At 41.4% G+C, this 17,293-nt stretch overlaps 1 non-coding gene across 1 annotated transcript; it reads right to left on the bottom strand.

Moving 5' to 3' along the window:
- Window positions 1-13,962: 13,962 nt before the first annotated feature.
- Window positions 13,963-14,069, bottom strand: LOC148848979 (small nucleolar RNA R71). Its single transcript, XR_016101568.1, has one exon. It is a non-coding gene; the product is annotated as a small nucleolar RNA R71 (small nucleolar RNA).
- Window positions 14,070-17,293: the final 3,224 nt, after the last annotated feature.

The raw sequence follows: 17,293 nt of genomic DNA, 5'->3' as shown, positions 1-17,293 counted from the left end.
AACTCTGTCCTTCGCAAGAAACAGCAGGATGGAACATGAGCACATCTTCCTTTTCAATCCTTTCTCCAAGAATTGATGTCAAGATCCAATATTGACTTCTCCCACAGTTGGAGATCGAACTGAGAAATAGGGCGGCAAGAGCAGGGAGACGGCAAGAGAGTATTCGTAGGGTGCAGAATTCTCTCTTCTTGATTTCAGCACTAAAGAGGATCTGATGTGTTTCGTGTTCTCTCTCTCAAGGCTGCCGCCCCCTCCTTCCTTTTGTTAACTTGAAAAGATCAGCTCCTAATCCCATTAGGAGGTGTTTATCCAAATCATATTTGGATCAGCCTTCTCTTCTAATGATAAGGATAAACCCTTATCTTATCTGCAGATTAGATTAGCTTTATCCTAATCTTATTAGGAGGTTTCTAGATCTGAATCACATTCAGATCTGGACTCTCTGAGTGGATAGGATCAAGACCCTATCCTAACTGCTAATCCATCTCAGAATTCGCCCCTTTAATTAACTAAATTAATAGCCCAGTTCGAAATGGGCTTTAGGCCCATTAAGCTTATGTGCTCACTTAACCTTCCTAACTACTGCCCAGTTGGGCTTCCTTGTGTGGCGTGGGACCCAAGCATTGATCTACACATCAGCCACATGGGTTCGGCCCAGCCTTTGTTACAAGGCCTGGTCGAATACACAGTTAAGACAGTGCACACCCTGAAACCCATCGAATGGGCTCTATGGGCCCAACACTTACCCTAAGTGGTCCCTGGGCCAAGCCACCTTGTAACACCCAGGGACTGTGGGCAGATGCAAGATTAGCCCATCAGGTATTATCCTCAATGGTCTTACACTTAACCTCTCAGCCCATAATGATCATACACTGCCCGACAAGAGAGGTCCTCTCCCTCGGCTGCAAGGAACAGTGTTGCACTCTCCACTTATATGGATCCCGGGAATTAAAACTCTTTTGCAAACATTTTAGAAACCATAATATATATACTTTTATATCTCATATAAAATATATTTTGCAAAACAAATTTCAACGGTTGAAATCGGCTGCCGACAGTCTTGGTTTCCAACAGTGAGAGTGCATCCTCGATCATTACCTTTGTCCGACAAAGGGGCTGATCCTGTCACTATGATCACTCACTCAGATGAATTCTCGGATTGTCCCAACATACCCAGGTTTTGACCCCCGCTAAGGATCTCACTGAATGGTACATCAAAGACAGCCCGATCCGACACCTAGTGCAGTATCATTATCGAGTCTAGGGGTCGGGTGTAACTTTCCTGTTTTGCCCATCAATCTCCAAGGTCTAGGGCAATACTGGAAATCTGGTCCAGTTCAAAGATTCAATTAATCCCACACTGTATGTGGCTAGGGTCTCACCTTGGTAGCTGAGACAAGCCACCCCAACCGACTTGGTGGCACCACAGTGTCAGCCTTGTCAGGATAGGTCTCCCCAGACCGACCCACTGGCTGTGAACATTCTAAACTAACACGAGTCTCAATAAGTGTCCAGTTTAAGGGTATTACACAGAAACATAACAAGGGAACATGAATCAAATATGTACTTTTATTCATTTACAATAAACTCATAAAGTACATCAATTTTGATTGAAGCTAAGGGCATACAAAACTGTCTAACACATCCAACTTGAGCTAGATTGAGATAAGTGTTAGACAGTGTATGCCCTTATTTGCTATCAGATTGATGTACTCTTGACATTTATTGTAAATGAATAATAGTGCATAATTGATTCATGTTATATCTAGTGTTTTTGTGTAATACCCTTAAACTGGACACTTATGGGACTCGTGTTAGTTTAGAATCTTCACAGCCATTGGATAGACAGGGGGAGGTTTATTCTGCCAAGGCTAATAGTAATGTGTTGCCAAGTTGGTTGGGGTGGCTTATCTCAGTTGTTAGGGTGAGACCTAAAGCACATGTAGTGTGCGTTTGTTTGAAACCCTGAATCGAACCAGTTTCCAGTTATGCCCTGGACCTTGGAGATAGATGGGCAAAACTAGAAAATTACACCTAACCCCTAGACTCAATTATGGTACTACACTAGGTGTTGGATTGGGTTGTTTTTGATATGCCAATCAGTGAGATCATTAGCGGGGTCAAAACTTGTGTATGTTGGGGTAATCTGAGAATTCACCTAAGTCGGTGATCATAGTGACAGAATTAGCCCCTTTGTCAGACAAAGTGGATGATCGGGGACTGCACTCTCTCTTATGGAAACCTAAATTTTCGATAGTGGATTTTAAATGTGTTTGAAATTTGTTTTGCAAAATATATTTATATATAGATATACGTATATTATGTTTTATGAAAAAGGTTTGCAAATGTTTTAATTCCCAGGATCCATCCTGAGTGGAGCGTGTGACATTGTACTTTGCAGGCGAGGGAGAGGTCCTCTTTTATCGGGTAGTGTTTGATCATTATGGGCTGAGAGGTTAAGTGTAATACCATTTAAGACTTTTACCTGATGGGCTAATCTCACTTAAGTCCATAGTCCTTGGGCCTTCATAAGGTGGTTGGACCCAAGGACCATTTAGTGTAAATATTGGGCCTGCTAAGAGCCCATACTGATGGGCTCAGGGGTTCATTGTGTTCAGCAGTGAATTCGGCCAAGCCTTGTAACAAAGGCTAGGCTGAACCCATATGGCTTTTGTGGAGATCAATGTTAGGGTCCCTCACCATACAAAGAGAGGCAAGCTAGTAAGCAAATTAAAAGGGAAGTGAGCCTGATAACTTAATGGGCCTAAAGCCCAATTTGAACTAGGTAATTGAGATTAATTAAAAGTTGGCGAATTTGAGTTTAGATCTACTTTTGGATCAGCAAGAGGATAAGATATGTCTTATCCACTTAAGAGTTTAGATCCAAATAAAGATTTGGATCAAAGAACCCTTTCCTGATAGGATTAGGAAGCTGATCAGGAGAGATTATAAATAGAGGGTGAAATGCTTCTATTAAACATTTTTGCATCCAGTTCTTCTCTCTGCTCTTTCCGTCCTACCTAGTTTGATCTCCATAGTCTTGGACTGATCAAGAATTGTTCTTGATTTTCATTCTTGGTAGAAGAATCAGATCTGAAGTTGTGCTTACATCCCCTGCATGATCCTTGCTGAAGGATTGCAATTCTTGTTTAAGAATTGCTTTACTGATCCTGCTTCATCCTAAGTTGTGTCATATTCAGTGGAGGCAGGATTTGGTGACCTCTTTGGGCGTGAACACCTACGTTGGGAGCTACTTTCATGGATTCCATATCAGGTATATCACTCTCTTAATCCTGGTTATAGATCTGATCCGGTTTGTTTTAAGAATGAACCTTGAAAAATGCAGTTTTTCAAAATCAGGGAATAGGATTCCCGGGTGGGAGAAGGAAAATTTTTGAAATTTCACCTAGCCACCCTACATGGTTCGTTAATTCATACGATGGCTCTCCCTTCCCTTCAATAAGATCCATCGGCGTGTGTTGTGATGCCGAGGAGATCGGAGATAGCTGGCTTGCTTCTAGAAAAAGGCTGCGTGGCACCTCGGCAGGTCAGTGAGTGTGGCAAGCTGCTTGGGCCTAGACCTCAGCTAAATGACCCGAGTTGCCTGAGATGACTTGGACTACTGAGGTGTTCGAGGATGCTAAGATGTCACCTAGTCATTACATCGCCCCACGTGTCATCATATCGTTCGATGGGCCAAATCGACCCTCATTAATTGCCCCTACTCCCGAGTCCAATGTGGCAAACTCGGAGCGGGAGTAATTTGCGAGTTGAAAAGTGGTTTGGCCCGGTCTTTGGTTCATCTTGAGTTTAACCTTCGGTTTGACCTGAGCAAGCCAACTAGTTTGACCTTAGGGGGCATGTACGGACGTCACGCGAGCATTAAGCTCCGCAAACATAAAAATGCACTTAACTAAATTTGGCCTCAGAATTCAAATCATCGCACCCCTAGGAGCTGTTGGATCCACTCGATCTCGATCGCTCATTGTCGATTAAGATGGCTATAAATTGGGCTCTTGGGGACTCATTTACTACGTCCCATTTTGAGCTCTCGTGCGTCCGGAGGTCACAGAGCATGTTGTTATCGGTGTTGTTGGTGTCGTCGGGTCGGACTTTCCTTCTTCTAGGTAAGTTGTCTTCCTTTGCTCGTTTCATTTCTCTTTGCTTTCACTCTTTCCAGTATGTCGAGTAGCGAGTCTAGTGGGGAGAGGGTTCTGTTTGGTCAACCCGAGGAGGGCACCTTTGTCCAAGACCGATGAGGTTGCTGCAGACGGGTTTCATCTTCTCTCTACCGTCTAGTCCTAGATTGCCAAACCACTTCGGTCCTACCCAATTGACTACCGACGATATTTATAGTTTGGCAGCTTGGTATAGAATCCTAGACCCTTTTGGTTACTCCCTTCTATATAAGGTGTTTCCTTGGGAGAATGAGGAGCGTGAGGTCACAATCTTTGAGGAGGCTTTGATGTCTAGTCTTTACTTCCCACTTCACCCCTTTATGCCTGAGGTCTTGAACTATTATGATATCATCCTAGTTAATTACATCTGAACTCTATCAGTACCCTGATCGGTACAATTTCTCTTTCCTTCCACCTCGACCTTTCTCTTGACATTAGAACCTTCACCACCCTCTACCAAATCAAACAAAATCCTGCCAGTACCCTGGGCAAGTTTAGTTATTACTTGTCTTACTGGCCCGAGTACAAACTTCTTCATGACTTTCCCTCTAAAGTCCCAGCCTAGAAGAGCAAGTATTTCTTTGTCACCCTAGCTAGTGGGTGGCCTTTCCCAACTTACTGGAGAGAGGGGGTAAAGGACGTGGGGAAGAGTTGAGCGAGCAAATGCAGGTTAGGATGCGGAACTTGGTAGAGCGTGGGTTGAAGCTGAGCGACTACTTGGTCGAGGAGAAACTAATTCAGGTTGGGCTGAGTGCTCCGGGTAGGTCATTGTCTTAGGTTCAGGTGTTCATTTCCTTCCCTTTATGTTTCCTTAACTAACTCCCGGGCTTCTTGTGTAGGTGACATGTCAGGTCTCAAGACTTCAGGGTTCCTCAAGGATGTGATGAAGAAGAAGAAGAGGAAGGTGAAAGAATGGTAGGATCCATCTAATGGACGCCATAAAGGTTGCGGAATGGGTGGGCAAATTTCAAAAATTTCCTACCATCTCTCAACTAGGAATCATATTCCCTAAATTTAGAATACAATATTCAAGGATCCTACTTGAACCATAACCAAACCAGATCTGTACCAAAAGATAAATGGGAGGAATATACCTGATCCGGAGAAGCAGTATCTCCCAAACTTGGTGTTCACGCCCAAAGAATACTCCAAGATCCGTTCCTGCTGAAGATGACACAGCTGTGAATGGAACAGAACCAGCAGGGTGCGTCCTACACACTGGATCCTTCACAAGAATCCTCTGGAAGTACTAAACACTGAATCTTTTTCAGTCTTTCTTGCAAGACTGATGTCAAGAACAGATTTCTTGACTTTCTTTTCTGCAAAGATCTAATCTTGCAATGACAGATGGTGGCGGCAGGAGGAGATCTCCAAAACGAAAAAGGCTGAACTGCTTTTTCTGTTTTTTTTGAAGAGTATGAATGAGCTTCTGATCTGAATTCGCAGGAGATATCCTATACCTCTTCAAGGTGGTTCGAAATCTCCTCCTTTCTTCTTGATTAAGAAACCTCCTTTTTAGGAGTTATCCAAATCCAAATCAGTATTTGGATAGGGGATAATCTTAATCCTTTCTGCAGATAGAGTTAGCATACTCCTGATCTTATCAGAAGGTTACCAGATTCAAATCTAATTTGAATTTGGTCTCTAAGAGTGGATAAGGCTAAAGGCCCAATCCTTTACTAACTTTAATCTCAAATTCGCCCCATGGATGGGTGATCATATCAGCCCACCTCGAAATGGGCTTTTGGCCCATTAAGTGTTTAGTGTCTAATTACTTTCCAATCTGCTGCCCAGTTGGGCTTCTTTGTATGGCGTGGGACCCAAGCATTGATCTACACACCAGCCACATGGGTTCGGCCCAGCCTCTAAAACAAGGCCCAGCCGAATTCACTGAAAAACTCAATGAACCCCTTGAGTCCATCATATGGACCCTATGGGCCCATCACTTACATTAAGTGGTCCCTGGGCCAAGCCATCTTATAAAAACCCAGGGACTGTGGGCAGGTGCAAGATTAGCCCATCAGGTATTATCCTCAATGGTATTACACTTAACCTCTCAGCCCTTAATGATCAAGCACTGCCCGACAAGAGAGGACCTCTCCCTCGGCTGCAAGGAACAGTGCCGCACTCTCCTCTCACATGGATCCCGGGAATTAAAACCATTTGCAAACAATTCAAAACCGTACATATATATATATATAAATATATTAATTTTGAAAAACAAAATTCCAACGATTGAAATCAACTGCCGGCAGTTTGGTTTCCATCAGAGAGAGTGCATTCCCGATCATTACCCTTTATCCGACAAAGCGGCTGATTCTATCACTATGATCACCCACTCAGATGAATTCTCAAACTGCCCCAAAATACCCAGGTTTTGATCCCCGCTAAGGATCTCACTGAATGGCATATCAAAGGCAGCCTGATCCCACACCTAGTGAAATGTCATAATCGAGTCTAGGGGTCAGGTGTAACTTTCCAGTTTTGCCCATCTATCTCCAAGGTCCAGGGTAATACTGGAAATCTGGTCCGGTTCAAGGATTCAAGTAATCCCATACTGCATGTGCCTCGGGTCTTACTCTGATGGCTGAGACAGGCCATCCCAACAGTTGGTGGCACACCAGTATCAGCCTTGGCAGGATAAATCTCCCCAGACTTATCCAACGGCTGTGAACATTTAAAACTAACATGAGTATCTATAAATGTCCAGTTTTAGGGTTTTACACAGAATTAAACCAAACAACATGAATCAAACATGAACTTTATTTATTTCCACTAAATAACAAAAGTACATCAAATCAGATTGAAGCTAAGGGCATACAAAACTGTCTAACAACTCCCACTTGCACTTAGGTCCAATCTGGTACAAGCCGGAGTCCCATACTTTCCACGTGTTTCTCAAACACCTTCTGTGTCAGTGGCTTACTCAATGGGTCTACCACATTCTTCGCTGATGCTACCTCTTGCTATCATCCTCCCATAGGTCCAGTGTTGTCATACAACAATGGAATGGGTGATGTGCTGAATTCCAAATTCATGAATGAACACCTTCATTCATAAGGCAACATCACTTATGGCAATGCGCTCGGCTTGGGTTGTGGACTATTAATTTGCAACTTAGGACCCCTGTTTGCTGACACAAACAACACACGATCCAATCGTGAAAATATACCCAGATGCAGACTTTCTATCATCTGGATCCGACTGGAAATCGGCATCGGTATACCCTAGAACTTGCAGTGAACTACCATCGAATACCAGACAAAACTCTTTTGTCCTTCGAAAGTATTTGAGTATGTTCTTCACAGCAGTCCAATGCTCCTGCCCTGGGTTTGCTTGGAATCTGCTTACTACACTCACCGCCTGAGCAATGTCAGGGCGAGTGCACAGCATGGCATGCATGATGCTCCCTACGGCTGAGGCATAGGGAACGTCTCTCATGCTCTCAATCTCCTCAGAAGTCTTGGGAGACATCTTCTTGGAGAGAGTGACTCCGTGCCTGAAAGGAACGTTTCCTTTCTTGGAGTTCTCCATGCTGTACCTCTTGACAATTTTGTCAATATAAGCAGCCTGGGATAATCCAATTATCCGCTTCGATCTATCTCTATAGAGTCGAAGACCCAGTATGTATGAAGCTTCTCCAAGATCTTTCATGGAGAACTGTTGTGATAGCCATACCTTGACCGAAGTCAACATTCCTACATCATTCCCAATGAGTAGGATATCGTCCACGTACAACACCAAAAAGGTGATCTTATCCCCACTGGACTTCCTGTAAACACAGGGCTCATCCGGATTCTGCTCAAAGTCAAACGTTTTGACTACAGAATCAAAACGGATGTTCCAACTCCTAGAAGCCTGCTTAAGTCCATATATGGATCTATTAAGTTTACATACCATGTGTTCCTGACCAGCAGCAATGAAGCCTTGCGGCTGCTGCATGTAGATATCTTCACTAAGATCTCCATTCAGGAACGCGGTTTTGACATCCATTTGCCAAATCTCATAGTCATGGTACGCTGCTACAGCTAGCAGGATCCTAATGGATTTAAGCATGGCCACGGGCGAAAAGGTTTCCACATAGTCGATGCCTTCTTTCTGAGTATACCCTTTCGCCACCAAGCGAGCTTTAAAGGTCTCAATCCTGCCATCGGGGCCCTTCTTCCTCTTGTAGATTCATTTGCAACCAATTGCTTTTACCCCGGGGGGCGGATCCACTAGAGTCCAGACTCCATTGGTCTCTCATAGCCTCCACCCACTTCTGGGAGTCTATGTCTAACATAGCTTCCGCATAAGTCACGGGATCCTCTTCACTAGTCAAGGTTTCCACCAGGTAACTATCCTGGTCATGACCATATCGGACTGGTGGTCTGGATACCCGGGTGGTTCTTCTTGGTTGGTCATTGCCTGGAATTTGTGGGACATCTCCCACTGCTCCTGAGCTCTCCTCATCAAGAACTATTTCCTGACGATGGGTGTCCAGGATGTAATCGGATTCTAAGAACTGGGCGTTTCGACTGCAGAACACTTTCTGCTCACTCGGGTCATAGAATAGATAACCCACTGAATCCTTTGGGTAGCCTATAAACAAGCAACAACTGGTTTTAGATTCCAACTTGTCCGCACTTGTTCTTTTAACGTGTGCAGGACAACCCCAAATCTTCAAATGTCTTACACTTGGCTTCCTTCCGGTCCAAAGTTCATATGGAGTTTTAGGAACTGATTTGGTTGGAACCCGATTCAGCACGTAGATAGCAGTCTCTAATGCGTATCCCCAAAAGGATATGGGTAATTGTGAGCGTACGAGAAGTGACCGGACCATGTCCAACAAGGTCCTATTCCTCTTCTCTGAAACACCGTTGATTTGAGGTGTAGCAGGAGGAGCTAATTGTGACACTATCCCATTGGCCTTTAAGTAGTCCCTGAATTCGTCAGAGAGATACTCGCCACCTCGATCTGATCGAAGGGCCTTAATTTCTCTCCCTAACTGTTTCTCAACTTCCTGTCTGAACTCTTTGAACTTTTTGATGAACTTACAATTTATTTATAATTTTTGAGGACTTTAGCATGGATTTTTATGCCGGTTTTATTAATTTTTGCCTTAATTTAGCTTAATGCTAAGAATAAGTTCAGGGATAATCAATCCAAGAAAAGGAAGGAAAAAGGCAAGAAAAGAAGGTTCAAAAAGACCAATTTCAGTCCAGCCCGGTCGTGGAAGCAAGAGAGAGCACTTTGGCCCAAAAAGAGCAAGTGAATTCCTTGAGAAAACCCAAGAAAATAAAGCCTAGCTATGAGGAGAATTCGGCCCAGCAAGGAAGGCCCATTTTTAGCCCAAATAACAGCCTAGAGTGTAGCCCACATGAGCTCAAAAGCAAGCTAAGTTGTAGCCCAAATAGCAGCCCAAAGGGAGCTAGGGGCGGCAACTTCTAGGAGTTTCTTGAAGAGAAGGAGGGAGCACTCTAGAAGGTTCATGAGGGGTGCACCCCATTCTAGAGGCTTCAAGAAGGGGCAAGAGCCCCCTTGAAAAACTATATAAGGAGGCCTCTAGGAGGGGAGAAAGTGTTCAATTGCTTGAGAGGAAGGCTCTCCCACTCTTAGAGGTTCGGCCACCTTGAGAGAAGAGAAGAGAAGAAGGCTAGGCACAAGGAAGAAGAAGAAGAAGGGCTGAAGGAAGTTCAAGACAAGCAAGCTAGAAGAAGAAGGTGAGTTCGAATTGAGAGTTTGTGATTCAAAGATCTTCTGTAATAAATCATTTGTAGTTTCATTCTCTTTTGATTTGAATTCAGTTTCTTAGTTATATGTTCTTTCTTCTTTCTCCTTGTTTCCATTCTTCCTTGATGTATTTCAGCTTGTAAAATTTCAGTTCAGCAATCTAATTCTTTTTGATTCATTCAAATGGTTATGCATTGTATTTGAAGTTTCTTGAATAAGGGTGTGATTGTAGATTAATTCGGCCAACTAACCTTCAAAACTCAGATCTGAATTCTCAGATCTGAGATTGCAAGATCTGAATTGCTTGAAAGAGAATTCAGATCTGCAATTTTCAGATTGGGCGAATTAATCTACAGCTTGGAATTCCTTGAGTGCTTGAGAGAGACTCTAGGAATTCAGATCTACTATTCAAGAACTGAATTGAGTGCAAGGTTAGAGATAACTTGCACAATTCAGTTGGTGATCAATTCAGATTTGAATTGATGCCTTAGAAGTGTTTGAAGAAATGCATGCATGGGGATTAGATTCTTGCTAGAGATAGAAGAACCGTCACTCATGCATAGGATGAACATGCACTTGAGAGAGGCTGTTCATGACCTTGGGGTTTCACCAAACCAAGGCTCAATCATGATTCATTCGAATGATCCAAATTGATAGATTGCTGAATTCTGAGATTGACATTTACTGCTTACTCTTCTAACCTGAATTGAAGGCAATTGGGCCAATGATTTAGATAGATTTTAATTTAGGATTTCTTAGCTTTCATTAGAGTTTTGATTTATTTGTTGATCAGATAAGAAGTGCTCAATTTAGTATTGGTAATTGTTTCCTAAATCCTCGTGGGAACGATACTTCACTCACTACTTTATTACTTGAACGGCTAGTGCACTTGCTAGTGTCACAATGAGCCACAACAACAAGTTTTTGGCGCCGTTGCCGGGGATTTAGGAAAGCAATATTAGGAAACATTGGGCATTCTTAATCTGGTCTCAGTCATCATTGCATTCATAGATGGTTTTAATTGCTTCATTTTATATTTTAGCTTTGAATGCAACAGCTGTACTGATTTAATTTGTTTCTTCTTTCTTCAGTAGATTACTTCCTTTCCTTGTTTCAGTTTCATTTTAATAAAGGTAGATTTGATTTCCATTCAATCTTGGGGTTGTTCCCTTCAAAAAGAAAAAAAAAATTCACATAAACATGAGTGTTGCAGATCTGAGTTGCATTCGGCACTCAGATCAGCAGATTTCAGATTTGCAGCACTCAGCCGAAAAGAATTGCTTGTGTTTCAGAATTTTATTTCTTTTTCCATTACAAAAAGAAAAAAAATATATATATATATATATAAAATGAAAAAAAAAGATATCTTTTGAACAACAAGAGGAGCAATTGAGAATTCGGATCAGAATTCAGATTTGAGTTCAGATCTGAATTCTGCTACAGCCGATTTGCAACAGTTCAGATCTGAGTTCCTCTGAACTCAGACCTGAACTGATGCTATTTTGAGGGGAATTGGGTGTCATAACCACCCCAATTTACCCTAGGACACTTCTGCTACTCCTCAAAGGAAATTTGGTAGAAATAACTGAAGGTAAGGCAATTCAGATTTCAGATCCGAACTCAGACTTGAGTTCAGACCTGAACTCTGCTATAGCAGAACTGCAATACTCAGAAAAAAAAAATCTGTTCTCAGCCCTTTATTATTCTTTTCTTTCATTACAAAAAGAAAAAAAATATATTTAGATAGTGAAAAAAAAAAAGAGAGAGAGAGAACCATATAACCGAAAGAATGGAAACCAAGGATTCGGATCAGAACTCAGATCTGAGTTCTGCTGTAGCAGATCTGCAACAGTTCAGATCTGAGTTCTCTTGAACTCAGACCTGAACTGATGTAAATTTAAAGGATAATTGGGGGTTATCGTCACCCCAATACACCCTAAAAAAAATCTGCTATCTCCCAAAAACAATTGGATAGTCATGGTTGAAGAAATTCGGATTTGCAATCACCTAGATCTGAAATGGGGTTGTGAACAGAGCAGGATAGAAGGCATACTTTGCTGTATTAAATAACTTGTACTCCGATCTATCTGAGCTGATTTGGTTGAAGAAAAGTATATTTAATCTAAGAATTTTTTTTATGCCTCAAGAGATTTCATGAAAAGTGGCACTTCCACACCATTTTTCTATTAGAGTTCAGACCTATAGCAGGGCTACTATAGCAGACCTGCTACAGCAAGACTGAACCAGGGCAGGTTTTGAACAGGTTTGTATTACAATTTACATTACTAAATTGGCATTGTGAATTGTCCTGGGCTGATCTTTGAAATTTTTTTTCAAGATAGATAGCTCTGATTTCAGCTGTGCATGAATAGAAAGTCTAACAGATCTGAATGGGTGTGTGCAGCCGTGTGTACTACATTCCAATAAGTGTATATTCCATCAAGGGCTACATTGATGGAGCCATGTTTCTTCTCTTGATACTTGATTGTTCCATCCTTAGTTTCAGTTTTAATGTAGCTTATGCAAATCAAATTTCTCTTCTTCTTTTGGTTCTAAAAAAATATATATATAAATAAATAAATAAATAAATCTCAAAATGAGTTCAGATCTGAATTGCATTCATCAATCAGACCTGCACTCATCCAAAAAGATTTTGGTTGCATTGCTGTATTTTGTTTTAGTTTTCTTCCTTTAAAAAAAAAAAAAGAAAAGAAAGGAAAAATAGAAAAAGAAAAGAAAAAGAAAATAAGATCCCAGCAGCCACACCATGGTGAATACAGGTCTGATTTCAGATCTTTTTACTACTGATTGATTTTGGTTTTGTGCGGATCTGTATATAGCATGTTTCATTGCTAATATCAGTAGGTTATCCTGCTGAATTGCTCAGTTTTAGTATGGCTACTCCATCTGGTGTTTGGTGATGCATAGCTCATCAAAACAGTGGGCTCAGATCTGATATTTAGTAGCCTTCCAATATGGAAATCAGACCTGAGCACAACTGTACTGTTATCAGCAGCTGCTATTATATTTATTGTTGTTCTCAGTGGCTTCTGAGATTTCAGAGCTGATCTCAATTTTGTGTAGAACTGATGTCTGAATTGCTATCAATCCTTTGTACATTGACTTCAGTTTAGTGTATTGACCTTCAGTAGCACAGAAGAGCCTTTTAATATGAAACTCAGACCTGAACACAATCACTGCTGATCCGCACTTGGCTGTCCTCAGTAGCTGCTAAGATTTCATAACTGTATATTACTGTTCTCAGTAGCTACTGAGATTTCAGCTCTCAGCAGTTTAGATCTGTGTAATTAAATCCTGTCCCTGATTTCAGCAATATAAAGAAGAGGAATTTGTAAACTGTTGTTCTACTAAGAGATTACTGAATTCAGACCTGTTTGTAAATTGCTACTGAATTCTGTATATTGAATAAAATGTTGATATGCTTTTAGTTAGCTGCATTTATTTATTTTAGGATGTAGGTTTGTATATTCCAATACTTCACTTTACATTTTCAGTTGTAATAGGATTAGTTATTTATTTTCTTTTGTGAATATTGGCCTTTTTATTGCTTTGACCTTTACAGTTTATGACAAGCAGACCTGAACTGGAAGAGATCCTTTACGACCCGGAGATTGAACGGACTCTCCGTGTCCGTTTGAGAGCTGCTAAGCAAGTCAGACAAGAAGCACAAGAAATGGCTGAACAAAGAACTATGATGGATTATGCCAAGCCCACCCTCACCGGGACTGTCTCCAGCATTATCAGGCCAACTATTGCTGCCAATAACTTCAAAATTAAACCGGCCATAATCCAAATGATACAAAATACGGTTCAGTTTTGTGGTATGGCCCATGAGGATCCGAATGCCCATATTGCTAACTTCTTGGAAATCTGTGACACCTTCAAACACAATGGGGTAAGTGATGATGCCATCCGGCTGAGGTTATTCCCATTTTCTTTGAAGGATAAAGCCAAAGCTTGGTTGAACTCATTACCGGCAGGATCTATAGCCACATGGGACGAAATGGCCAGTCGTTTTCTCTCTAAATATTTTCCCCCTTCTAAAACTGCTAAAATGAGGAATGACATCACTACTTTTTTCCAGCAAGAGGGGGAATCTCTCTATGAGTCATGGGAACGTTACAAGGAGCTACTAAGGAGGGTTCCTCACCATGGCCTTCCGATTTGGCTGCAGGTGCAAACATTTTATAATGGTTTGACCGATTCAAACAAGACCATCTTAGATGCAGCAGCTGGGGGCTCCATAAACAATAAGACTCCCGAGGTTGCCCATGCACTCATCGAGGAGATGGCAGCCAATAACTACCAATGGCATTCAGAAAGGACACCAGTTAGAAAGCAGCATGGCCTTCATAATGTGGATACATACACAGCTCTCTCTGCACAAATAGGAGCACTTAGCAAAAAATTTGATGAGATGCAGATGGCAGCTATGCATGTACAGTATGATAAGTGTGGGGGAGGCCATGATAGCACTGAATTCCAAGTTGGCAGTCAGACTTTTCAGTCCACAGAACAAGTAGACTTTGTTGGCAACTTTACAAGACAGCCAGGAAATCAGTACCATCATGCCCATAACCCCGGATGGAGAGGCCACCTGAATCAGCATGCACCTAAGCCTTTCCACCAAAACTTCTATCAGCCGGAACCGAAATCTAACTTGGAGGAGCTGATGACCATGTTCATAGCTAGTGCGGAAAATAGATTTCAGAAAAACGAAACATCGATAAGGAACTTGGAAACTCAGGTTGGGCAGCTGGCACAGATGATTTCAGAAAGGGCTCCGGGTACCTTACCTAGTAACACCATGGTAAACCCAAGGGAACAAGAGGCTGTTGGGAGAATTCCCAATTCAGATACTTAGTCATAAACTGTCTTACTTGCTTTTTGTTTTTATTTTTCATAGCATTTAAGTTTAGTTAGTTTTTCTTAGAATTTAATTGAATAACGATACTGATCTCCTCTTCTAGTTTGCAAGTGATTTCTAGCAGAAGAAGTTTTCCACCGACAACATATTGCAGAATTTAAGAATGATCTTCAGGGAAGTCCTCTAAATACCTCCTATTACTTGATGATGCTCTTGCTAGTTTTATTGTTATTGCCTAACACTACGAACATTGAGGACAATGTTCATCTTAAGTGTGGGGGAGTGAGCCCGAGGCTAGGGTATGGGGGCTGAAACCATGCACCTCATTCACCCCAACACACATATGCAGGCAATGACATAACCAAAAAAAAAAGACTTGAACCCCTCAAGTTCATTACTATTTATTTGATGATTTTTTAAGAAGGAATTCAATGAGTTGAGGGAGACTGATGTACTTGTTAAGTTTTTATTCTTGTGAATGACCCAATTTGATATATGCATGAGAAAAGGGGAGCTGAATATGCCTTTCAGCATGACTAGCCCTAACTTCCTTCATGTGTATGGAAGCCCTTGATTTCATTGTTAATGGTCAAGAAAGCTAGTGCACATCTGAAGTGCTAATTCTTGAGGTTCAATAATTGCAAAAGAAGGACAAAAGCCCAAATTGACTCCGCTATTCTGAGCTGAATAGTAAAACTAGCAGCTTAGAACATGAGTCCTATTTACCTACCTCAAGCAAGTGACCAGTGTGAGATGGAGCATAAGATGCACTCACACCAAAAAAAAAAAAAAAAAAAAAAAAGTGTGAGATGGAGCATAAAATGCACTCACACTGAAAAAAAAAAAAAAAAGGTGAGATGGAGCATAAAATGCACTCACCCTTAGAAATAAGTAATTGTGGTGACAACCGAGGTTCAAAGGGGCACTCTAAAGTTGAACTCTCATTGAGATTTAGTTACAGATGTGAAACTTAGTGAAATTTGATTATTAACCTTGACAATTAAGGAGCTGATTTATATATGAATTAGGAGTGAAGGCTAGACTATGATGAAATTCATATTCTCCTTTCCTCGGATCTGATACATATCTTAAATGGTAATTTACAAGAATAAGAGTTGAGCACTTACAAAAGTTCCCCGACTACTCAATGCATTTCTATCTTAAAAAGTTCACCAGGTAAATGGTGAGAACAGAAGGGGGGAATGTTAAGTTTATGGCTGATGTCTTTGCTTGAGGACAAGGAAAAGCTTAAGTGTGGGGGTATTTGATGAACTTACAATTTATCTATAATTTTTGAGGACTTTAGCATGGATTTTTATGCCGGTTTTATTAATTTTTGCCTTAATTTAGCTTAATGCTAAGAATAAGTTCAGGGATAATCAATCCAAGAAAAGGAAGGAAAAAGGCAAGAAAAGAAGGTTCAAAAAGACCAATTTCAATCCAGCCCGGTCGTGGAAGCAAGAGAGAGCACTTCGGCCCAAAAAGAGCAAGTGAATTCCTTGAGAAAACCCAAGAAAATAAAGCCTAGCTATGAGGAGAATTCGGCCCAGCAAGGAAGGCCCATTTTTAGCCCAAATAACAGCCTAGAGTGTAGCCCACATGAGCTCAAAAGCAAGCTAAGTTGTAGCCCAAATAGCAGCCCAAAGGGAGATAGGGGCGGCAACTTCTAGGAGTTTCTTGAAGAGAAGGAGGGAGCACTCTAGAAGGTTCATGAGGGGTGTAATACACCCCATTCTAGAGGCTTCAAGAAGGGGCAAGAGCCCCCTTGAAAAACTATATAAGGAGGCCTCTAGGAGGGGAGAAAGTGTTCAATTGCTTGAGAGGAAGGCTCTCCCACTCTTAGAGGTTCGGCCACCTTGAGAGAAGAGAAGAGAAGAAGGCTAGGCGCAAGGAAGAAGAAGAAGAAGGGCTGAAGGAAGTTCAAGACAAGCAAGCTAGAAGAAGAAGGTGAGTTCGAATTGAGAGTTTGTGATTCAAAGATCTTCTGTAATAAATCATTTGTAGTTTCATTCTCTTTTGATTTGAATTCAGTTTCTTAGTTATATGTTCTTTCTTCTTTCTCCTTGTTTCCATTCTTCCTTGATGTATTTCAGCTTGTAAAATTTCAGTTCAGCAATCTAATTCTTTTTGATTCATTCAAATGGTTATGCATTGTATTTGAAGTTTCTTGAATAAGGGTGTGATTGTAGATTAATTCGGCCAACTAACCTTCAAAACTCAGATCTGAATTCTCAGATCTGAGATTGCAAGATCTGAATTGCTTGAAAGAGAATTCAGATCTGCAATTTTCAGATTGGGCGAATTAATCTACAGCTTGGAATTCCTTGAGTGCTTGAGAGAGACTCTAGGAATTCAGATCTACTATTCAAGAACTGAATTGAGTGCAAGGTTAGAGATAACTTGCACAATTCAGTTGGTGATCAATTCAGATTTGAATTGATGCCTTAGAAGTGTTTGAAGAAATGCATGCATGGGGATTAGATTCTTGCTAGAGATAGAAGAACCGTCACTCATG

This window comes from Nelumbo lutea, chromosome 6, assembly GCF_056320005.1.
Source record: "Nelumbo lutea isolate HS-2025 chromosome 6, American lotus-T2T, whole genome shotgun sequence".
NCBI lineage: Eukaryota > Viridiplantae > Streptophyta > Magnoliopsida > Proteales > Nelumbonaceae > Nelumbo > Nelumbo lutea.
The sequence above is the reverse complement of the archived record's forward strand: the minus strand, read 5'-3'. Positions and strand labels throughout refer to the sequence as shown.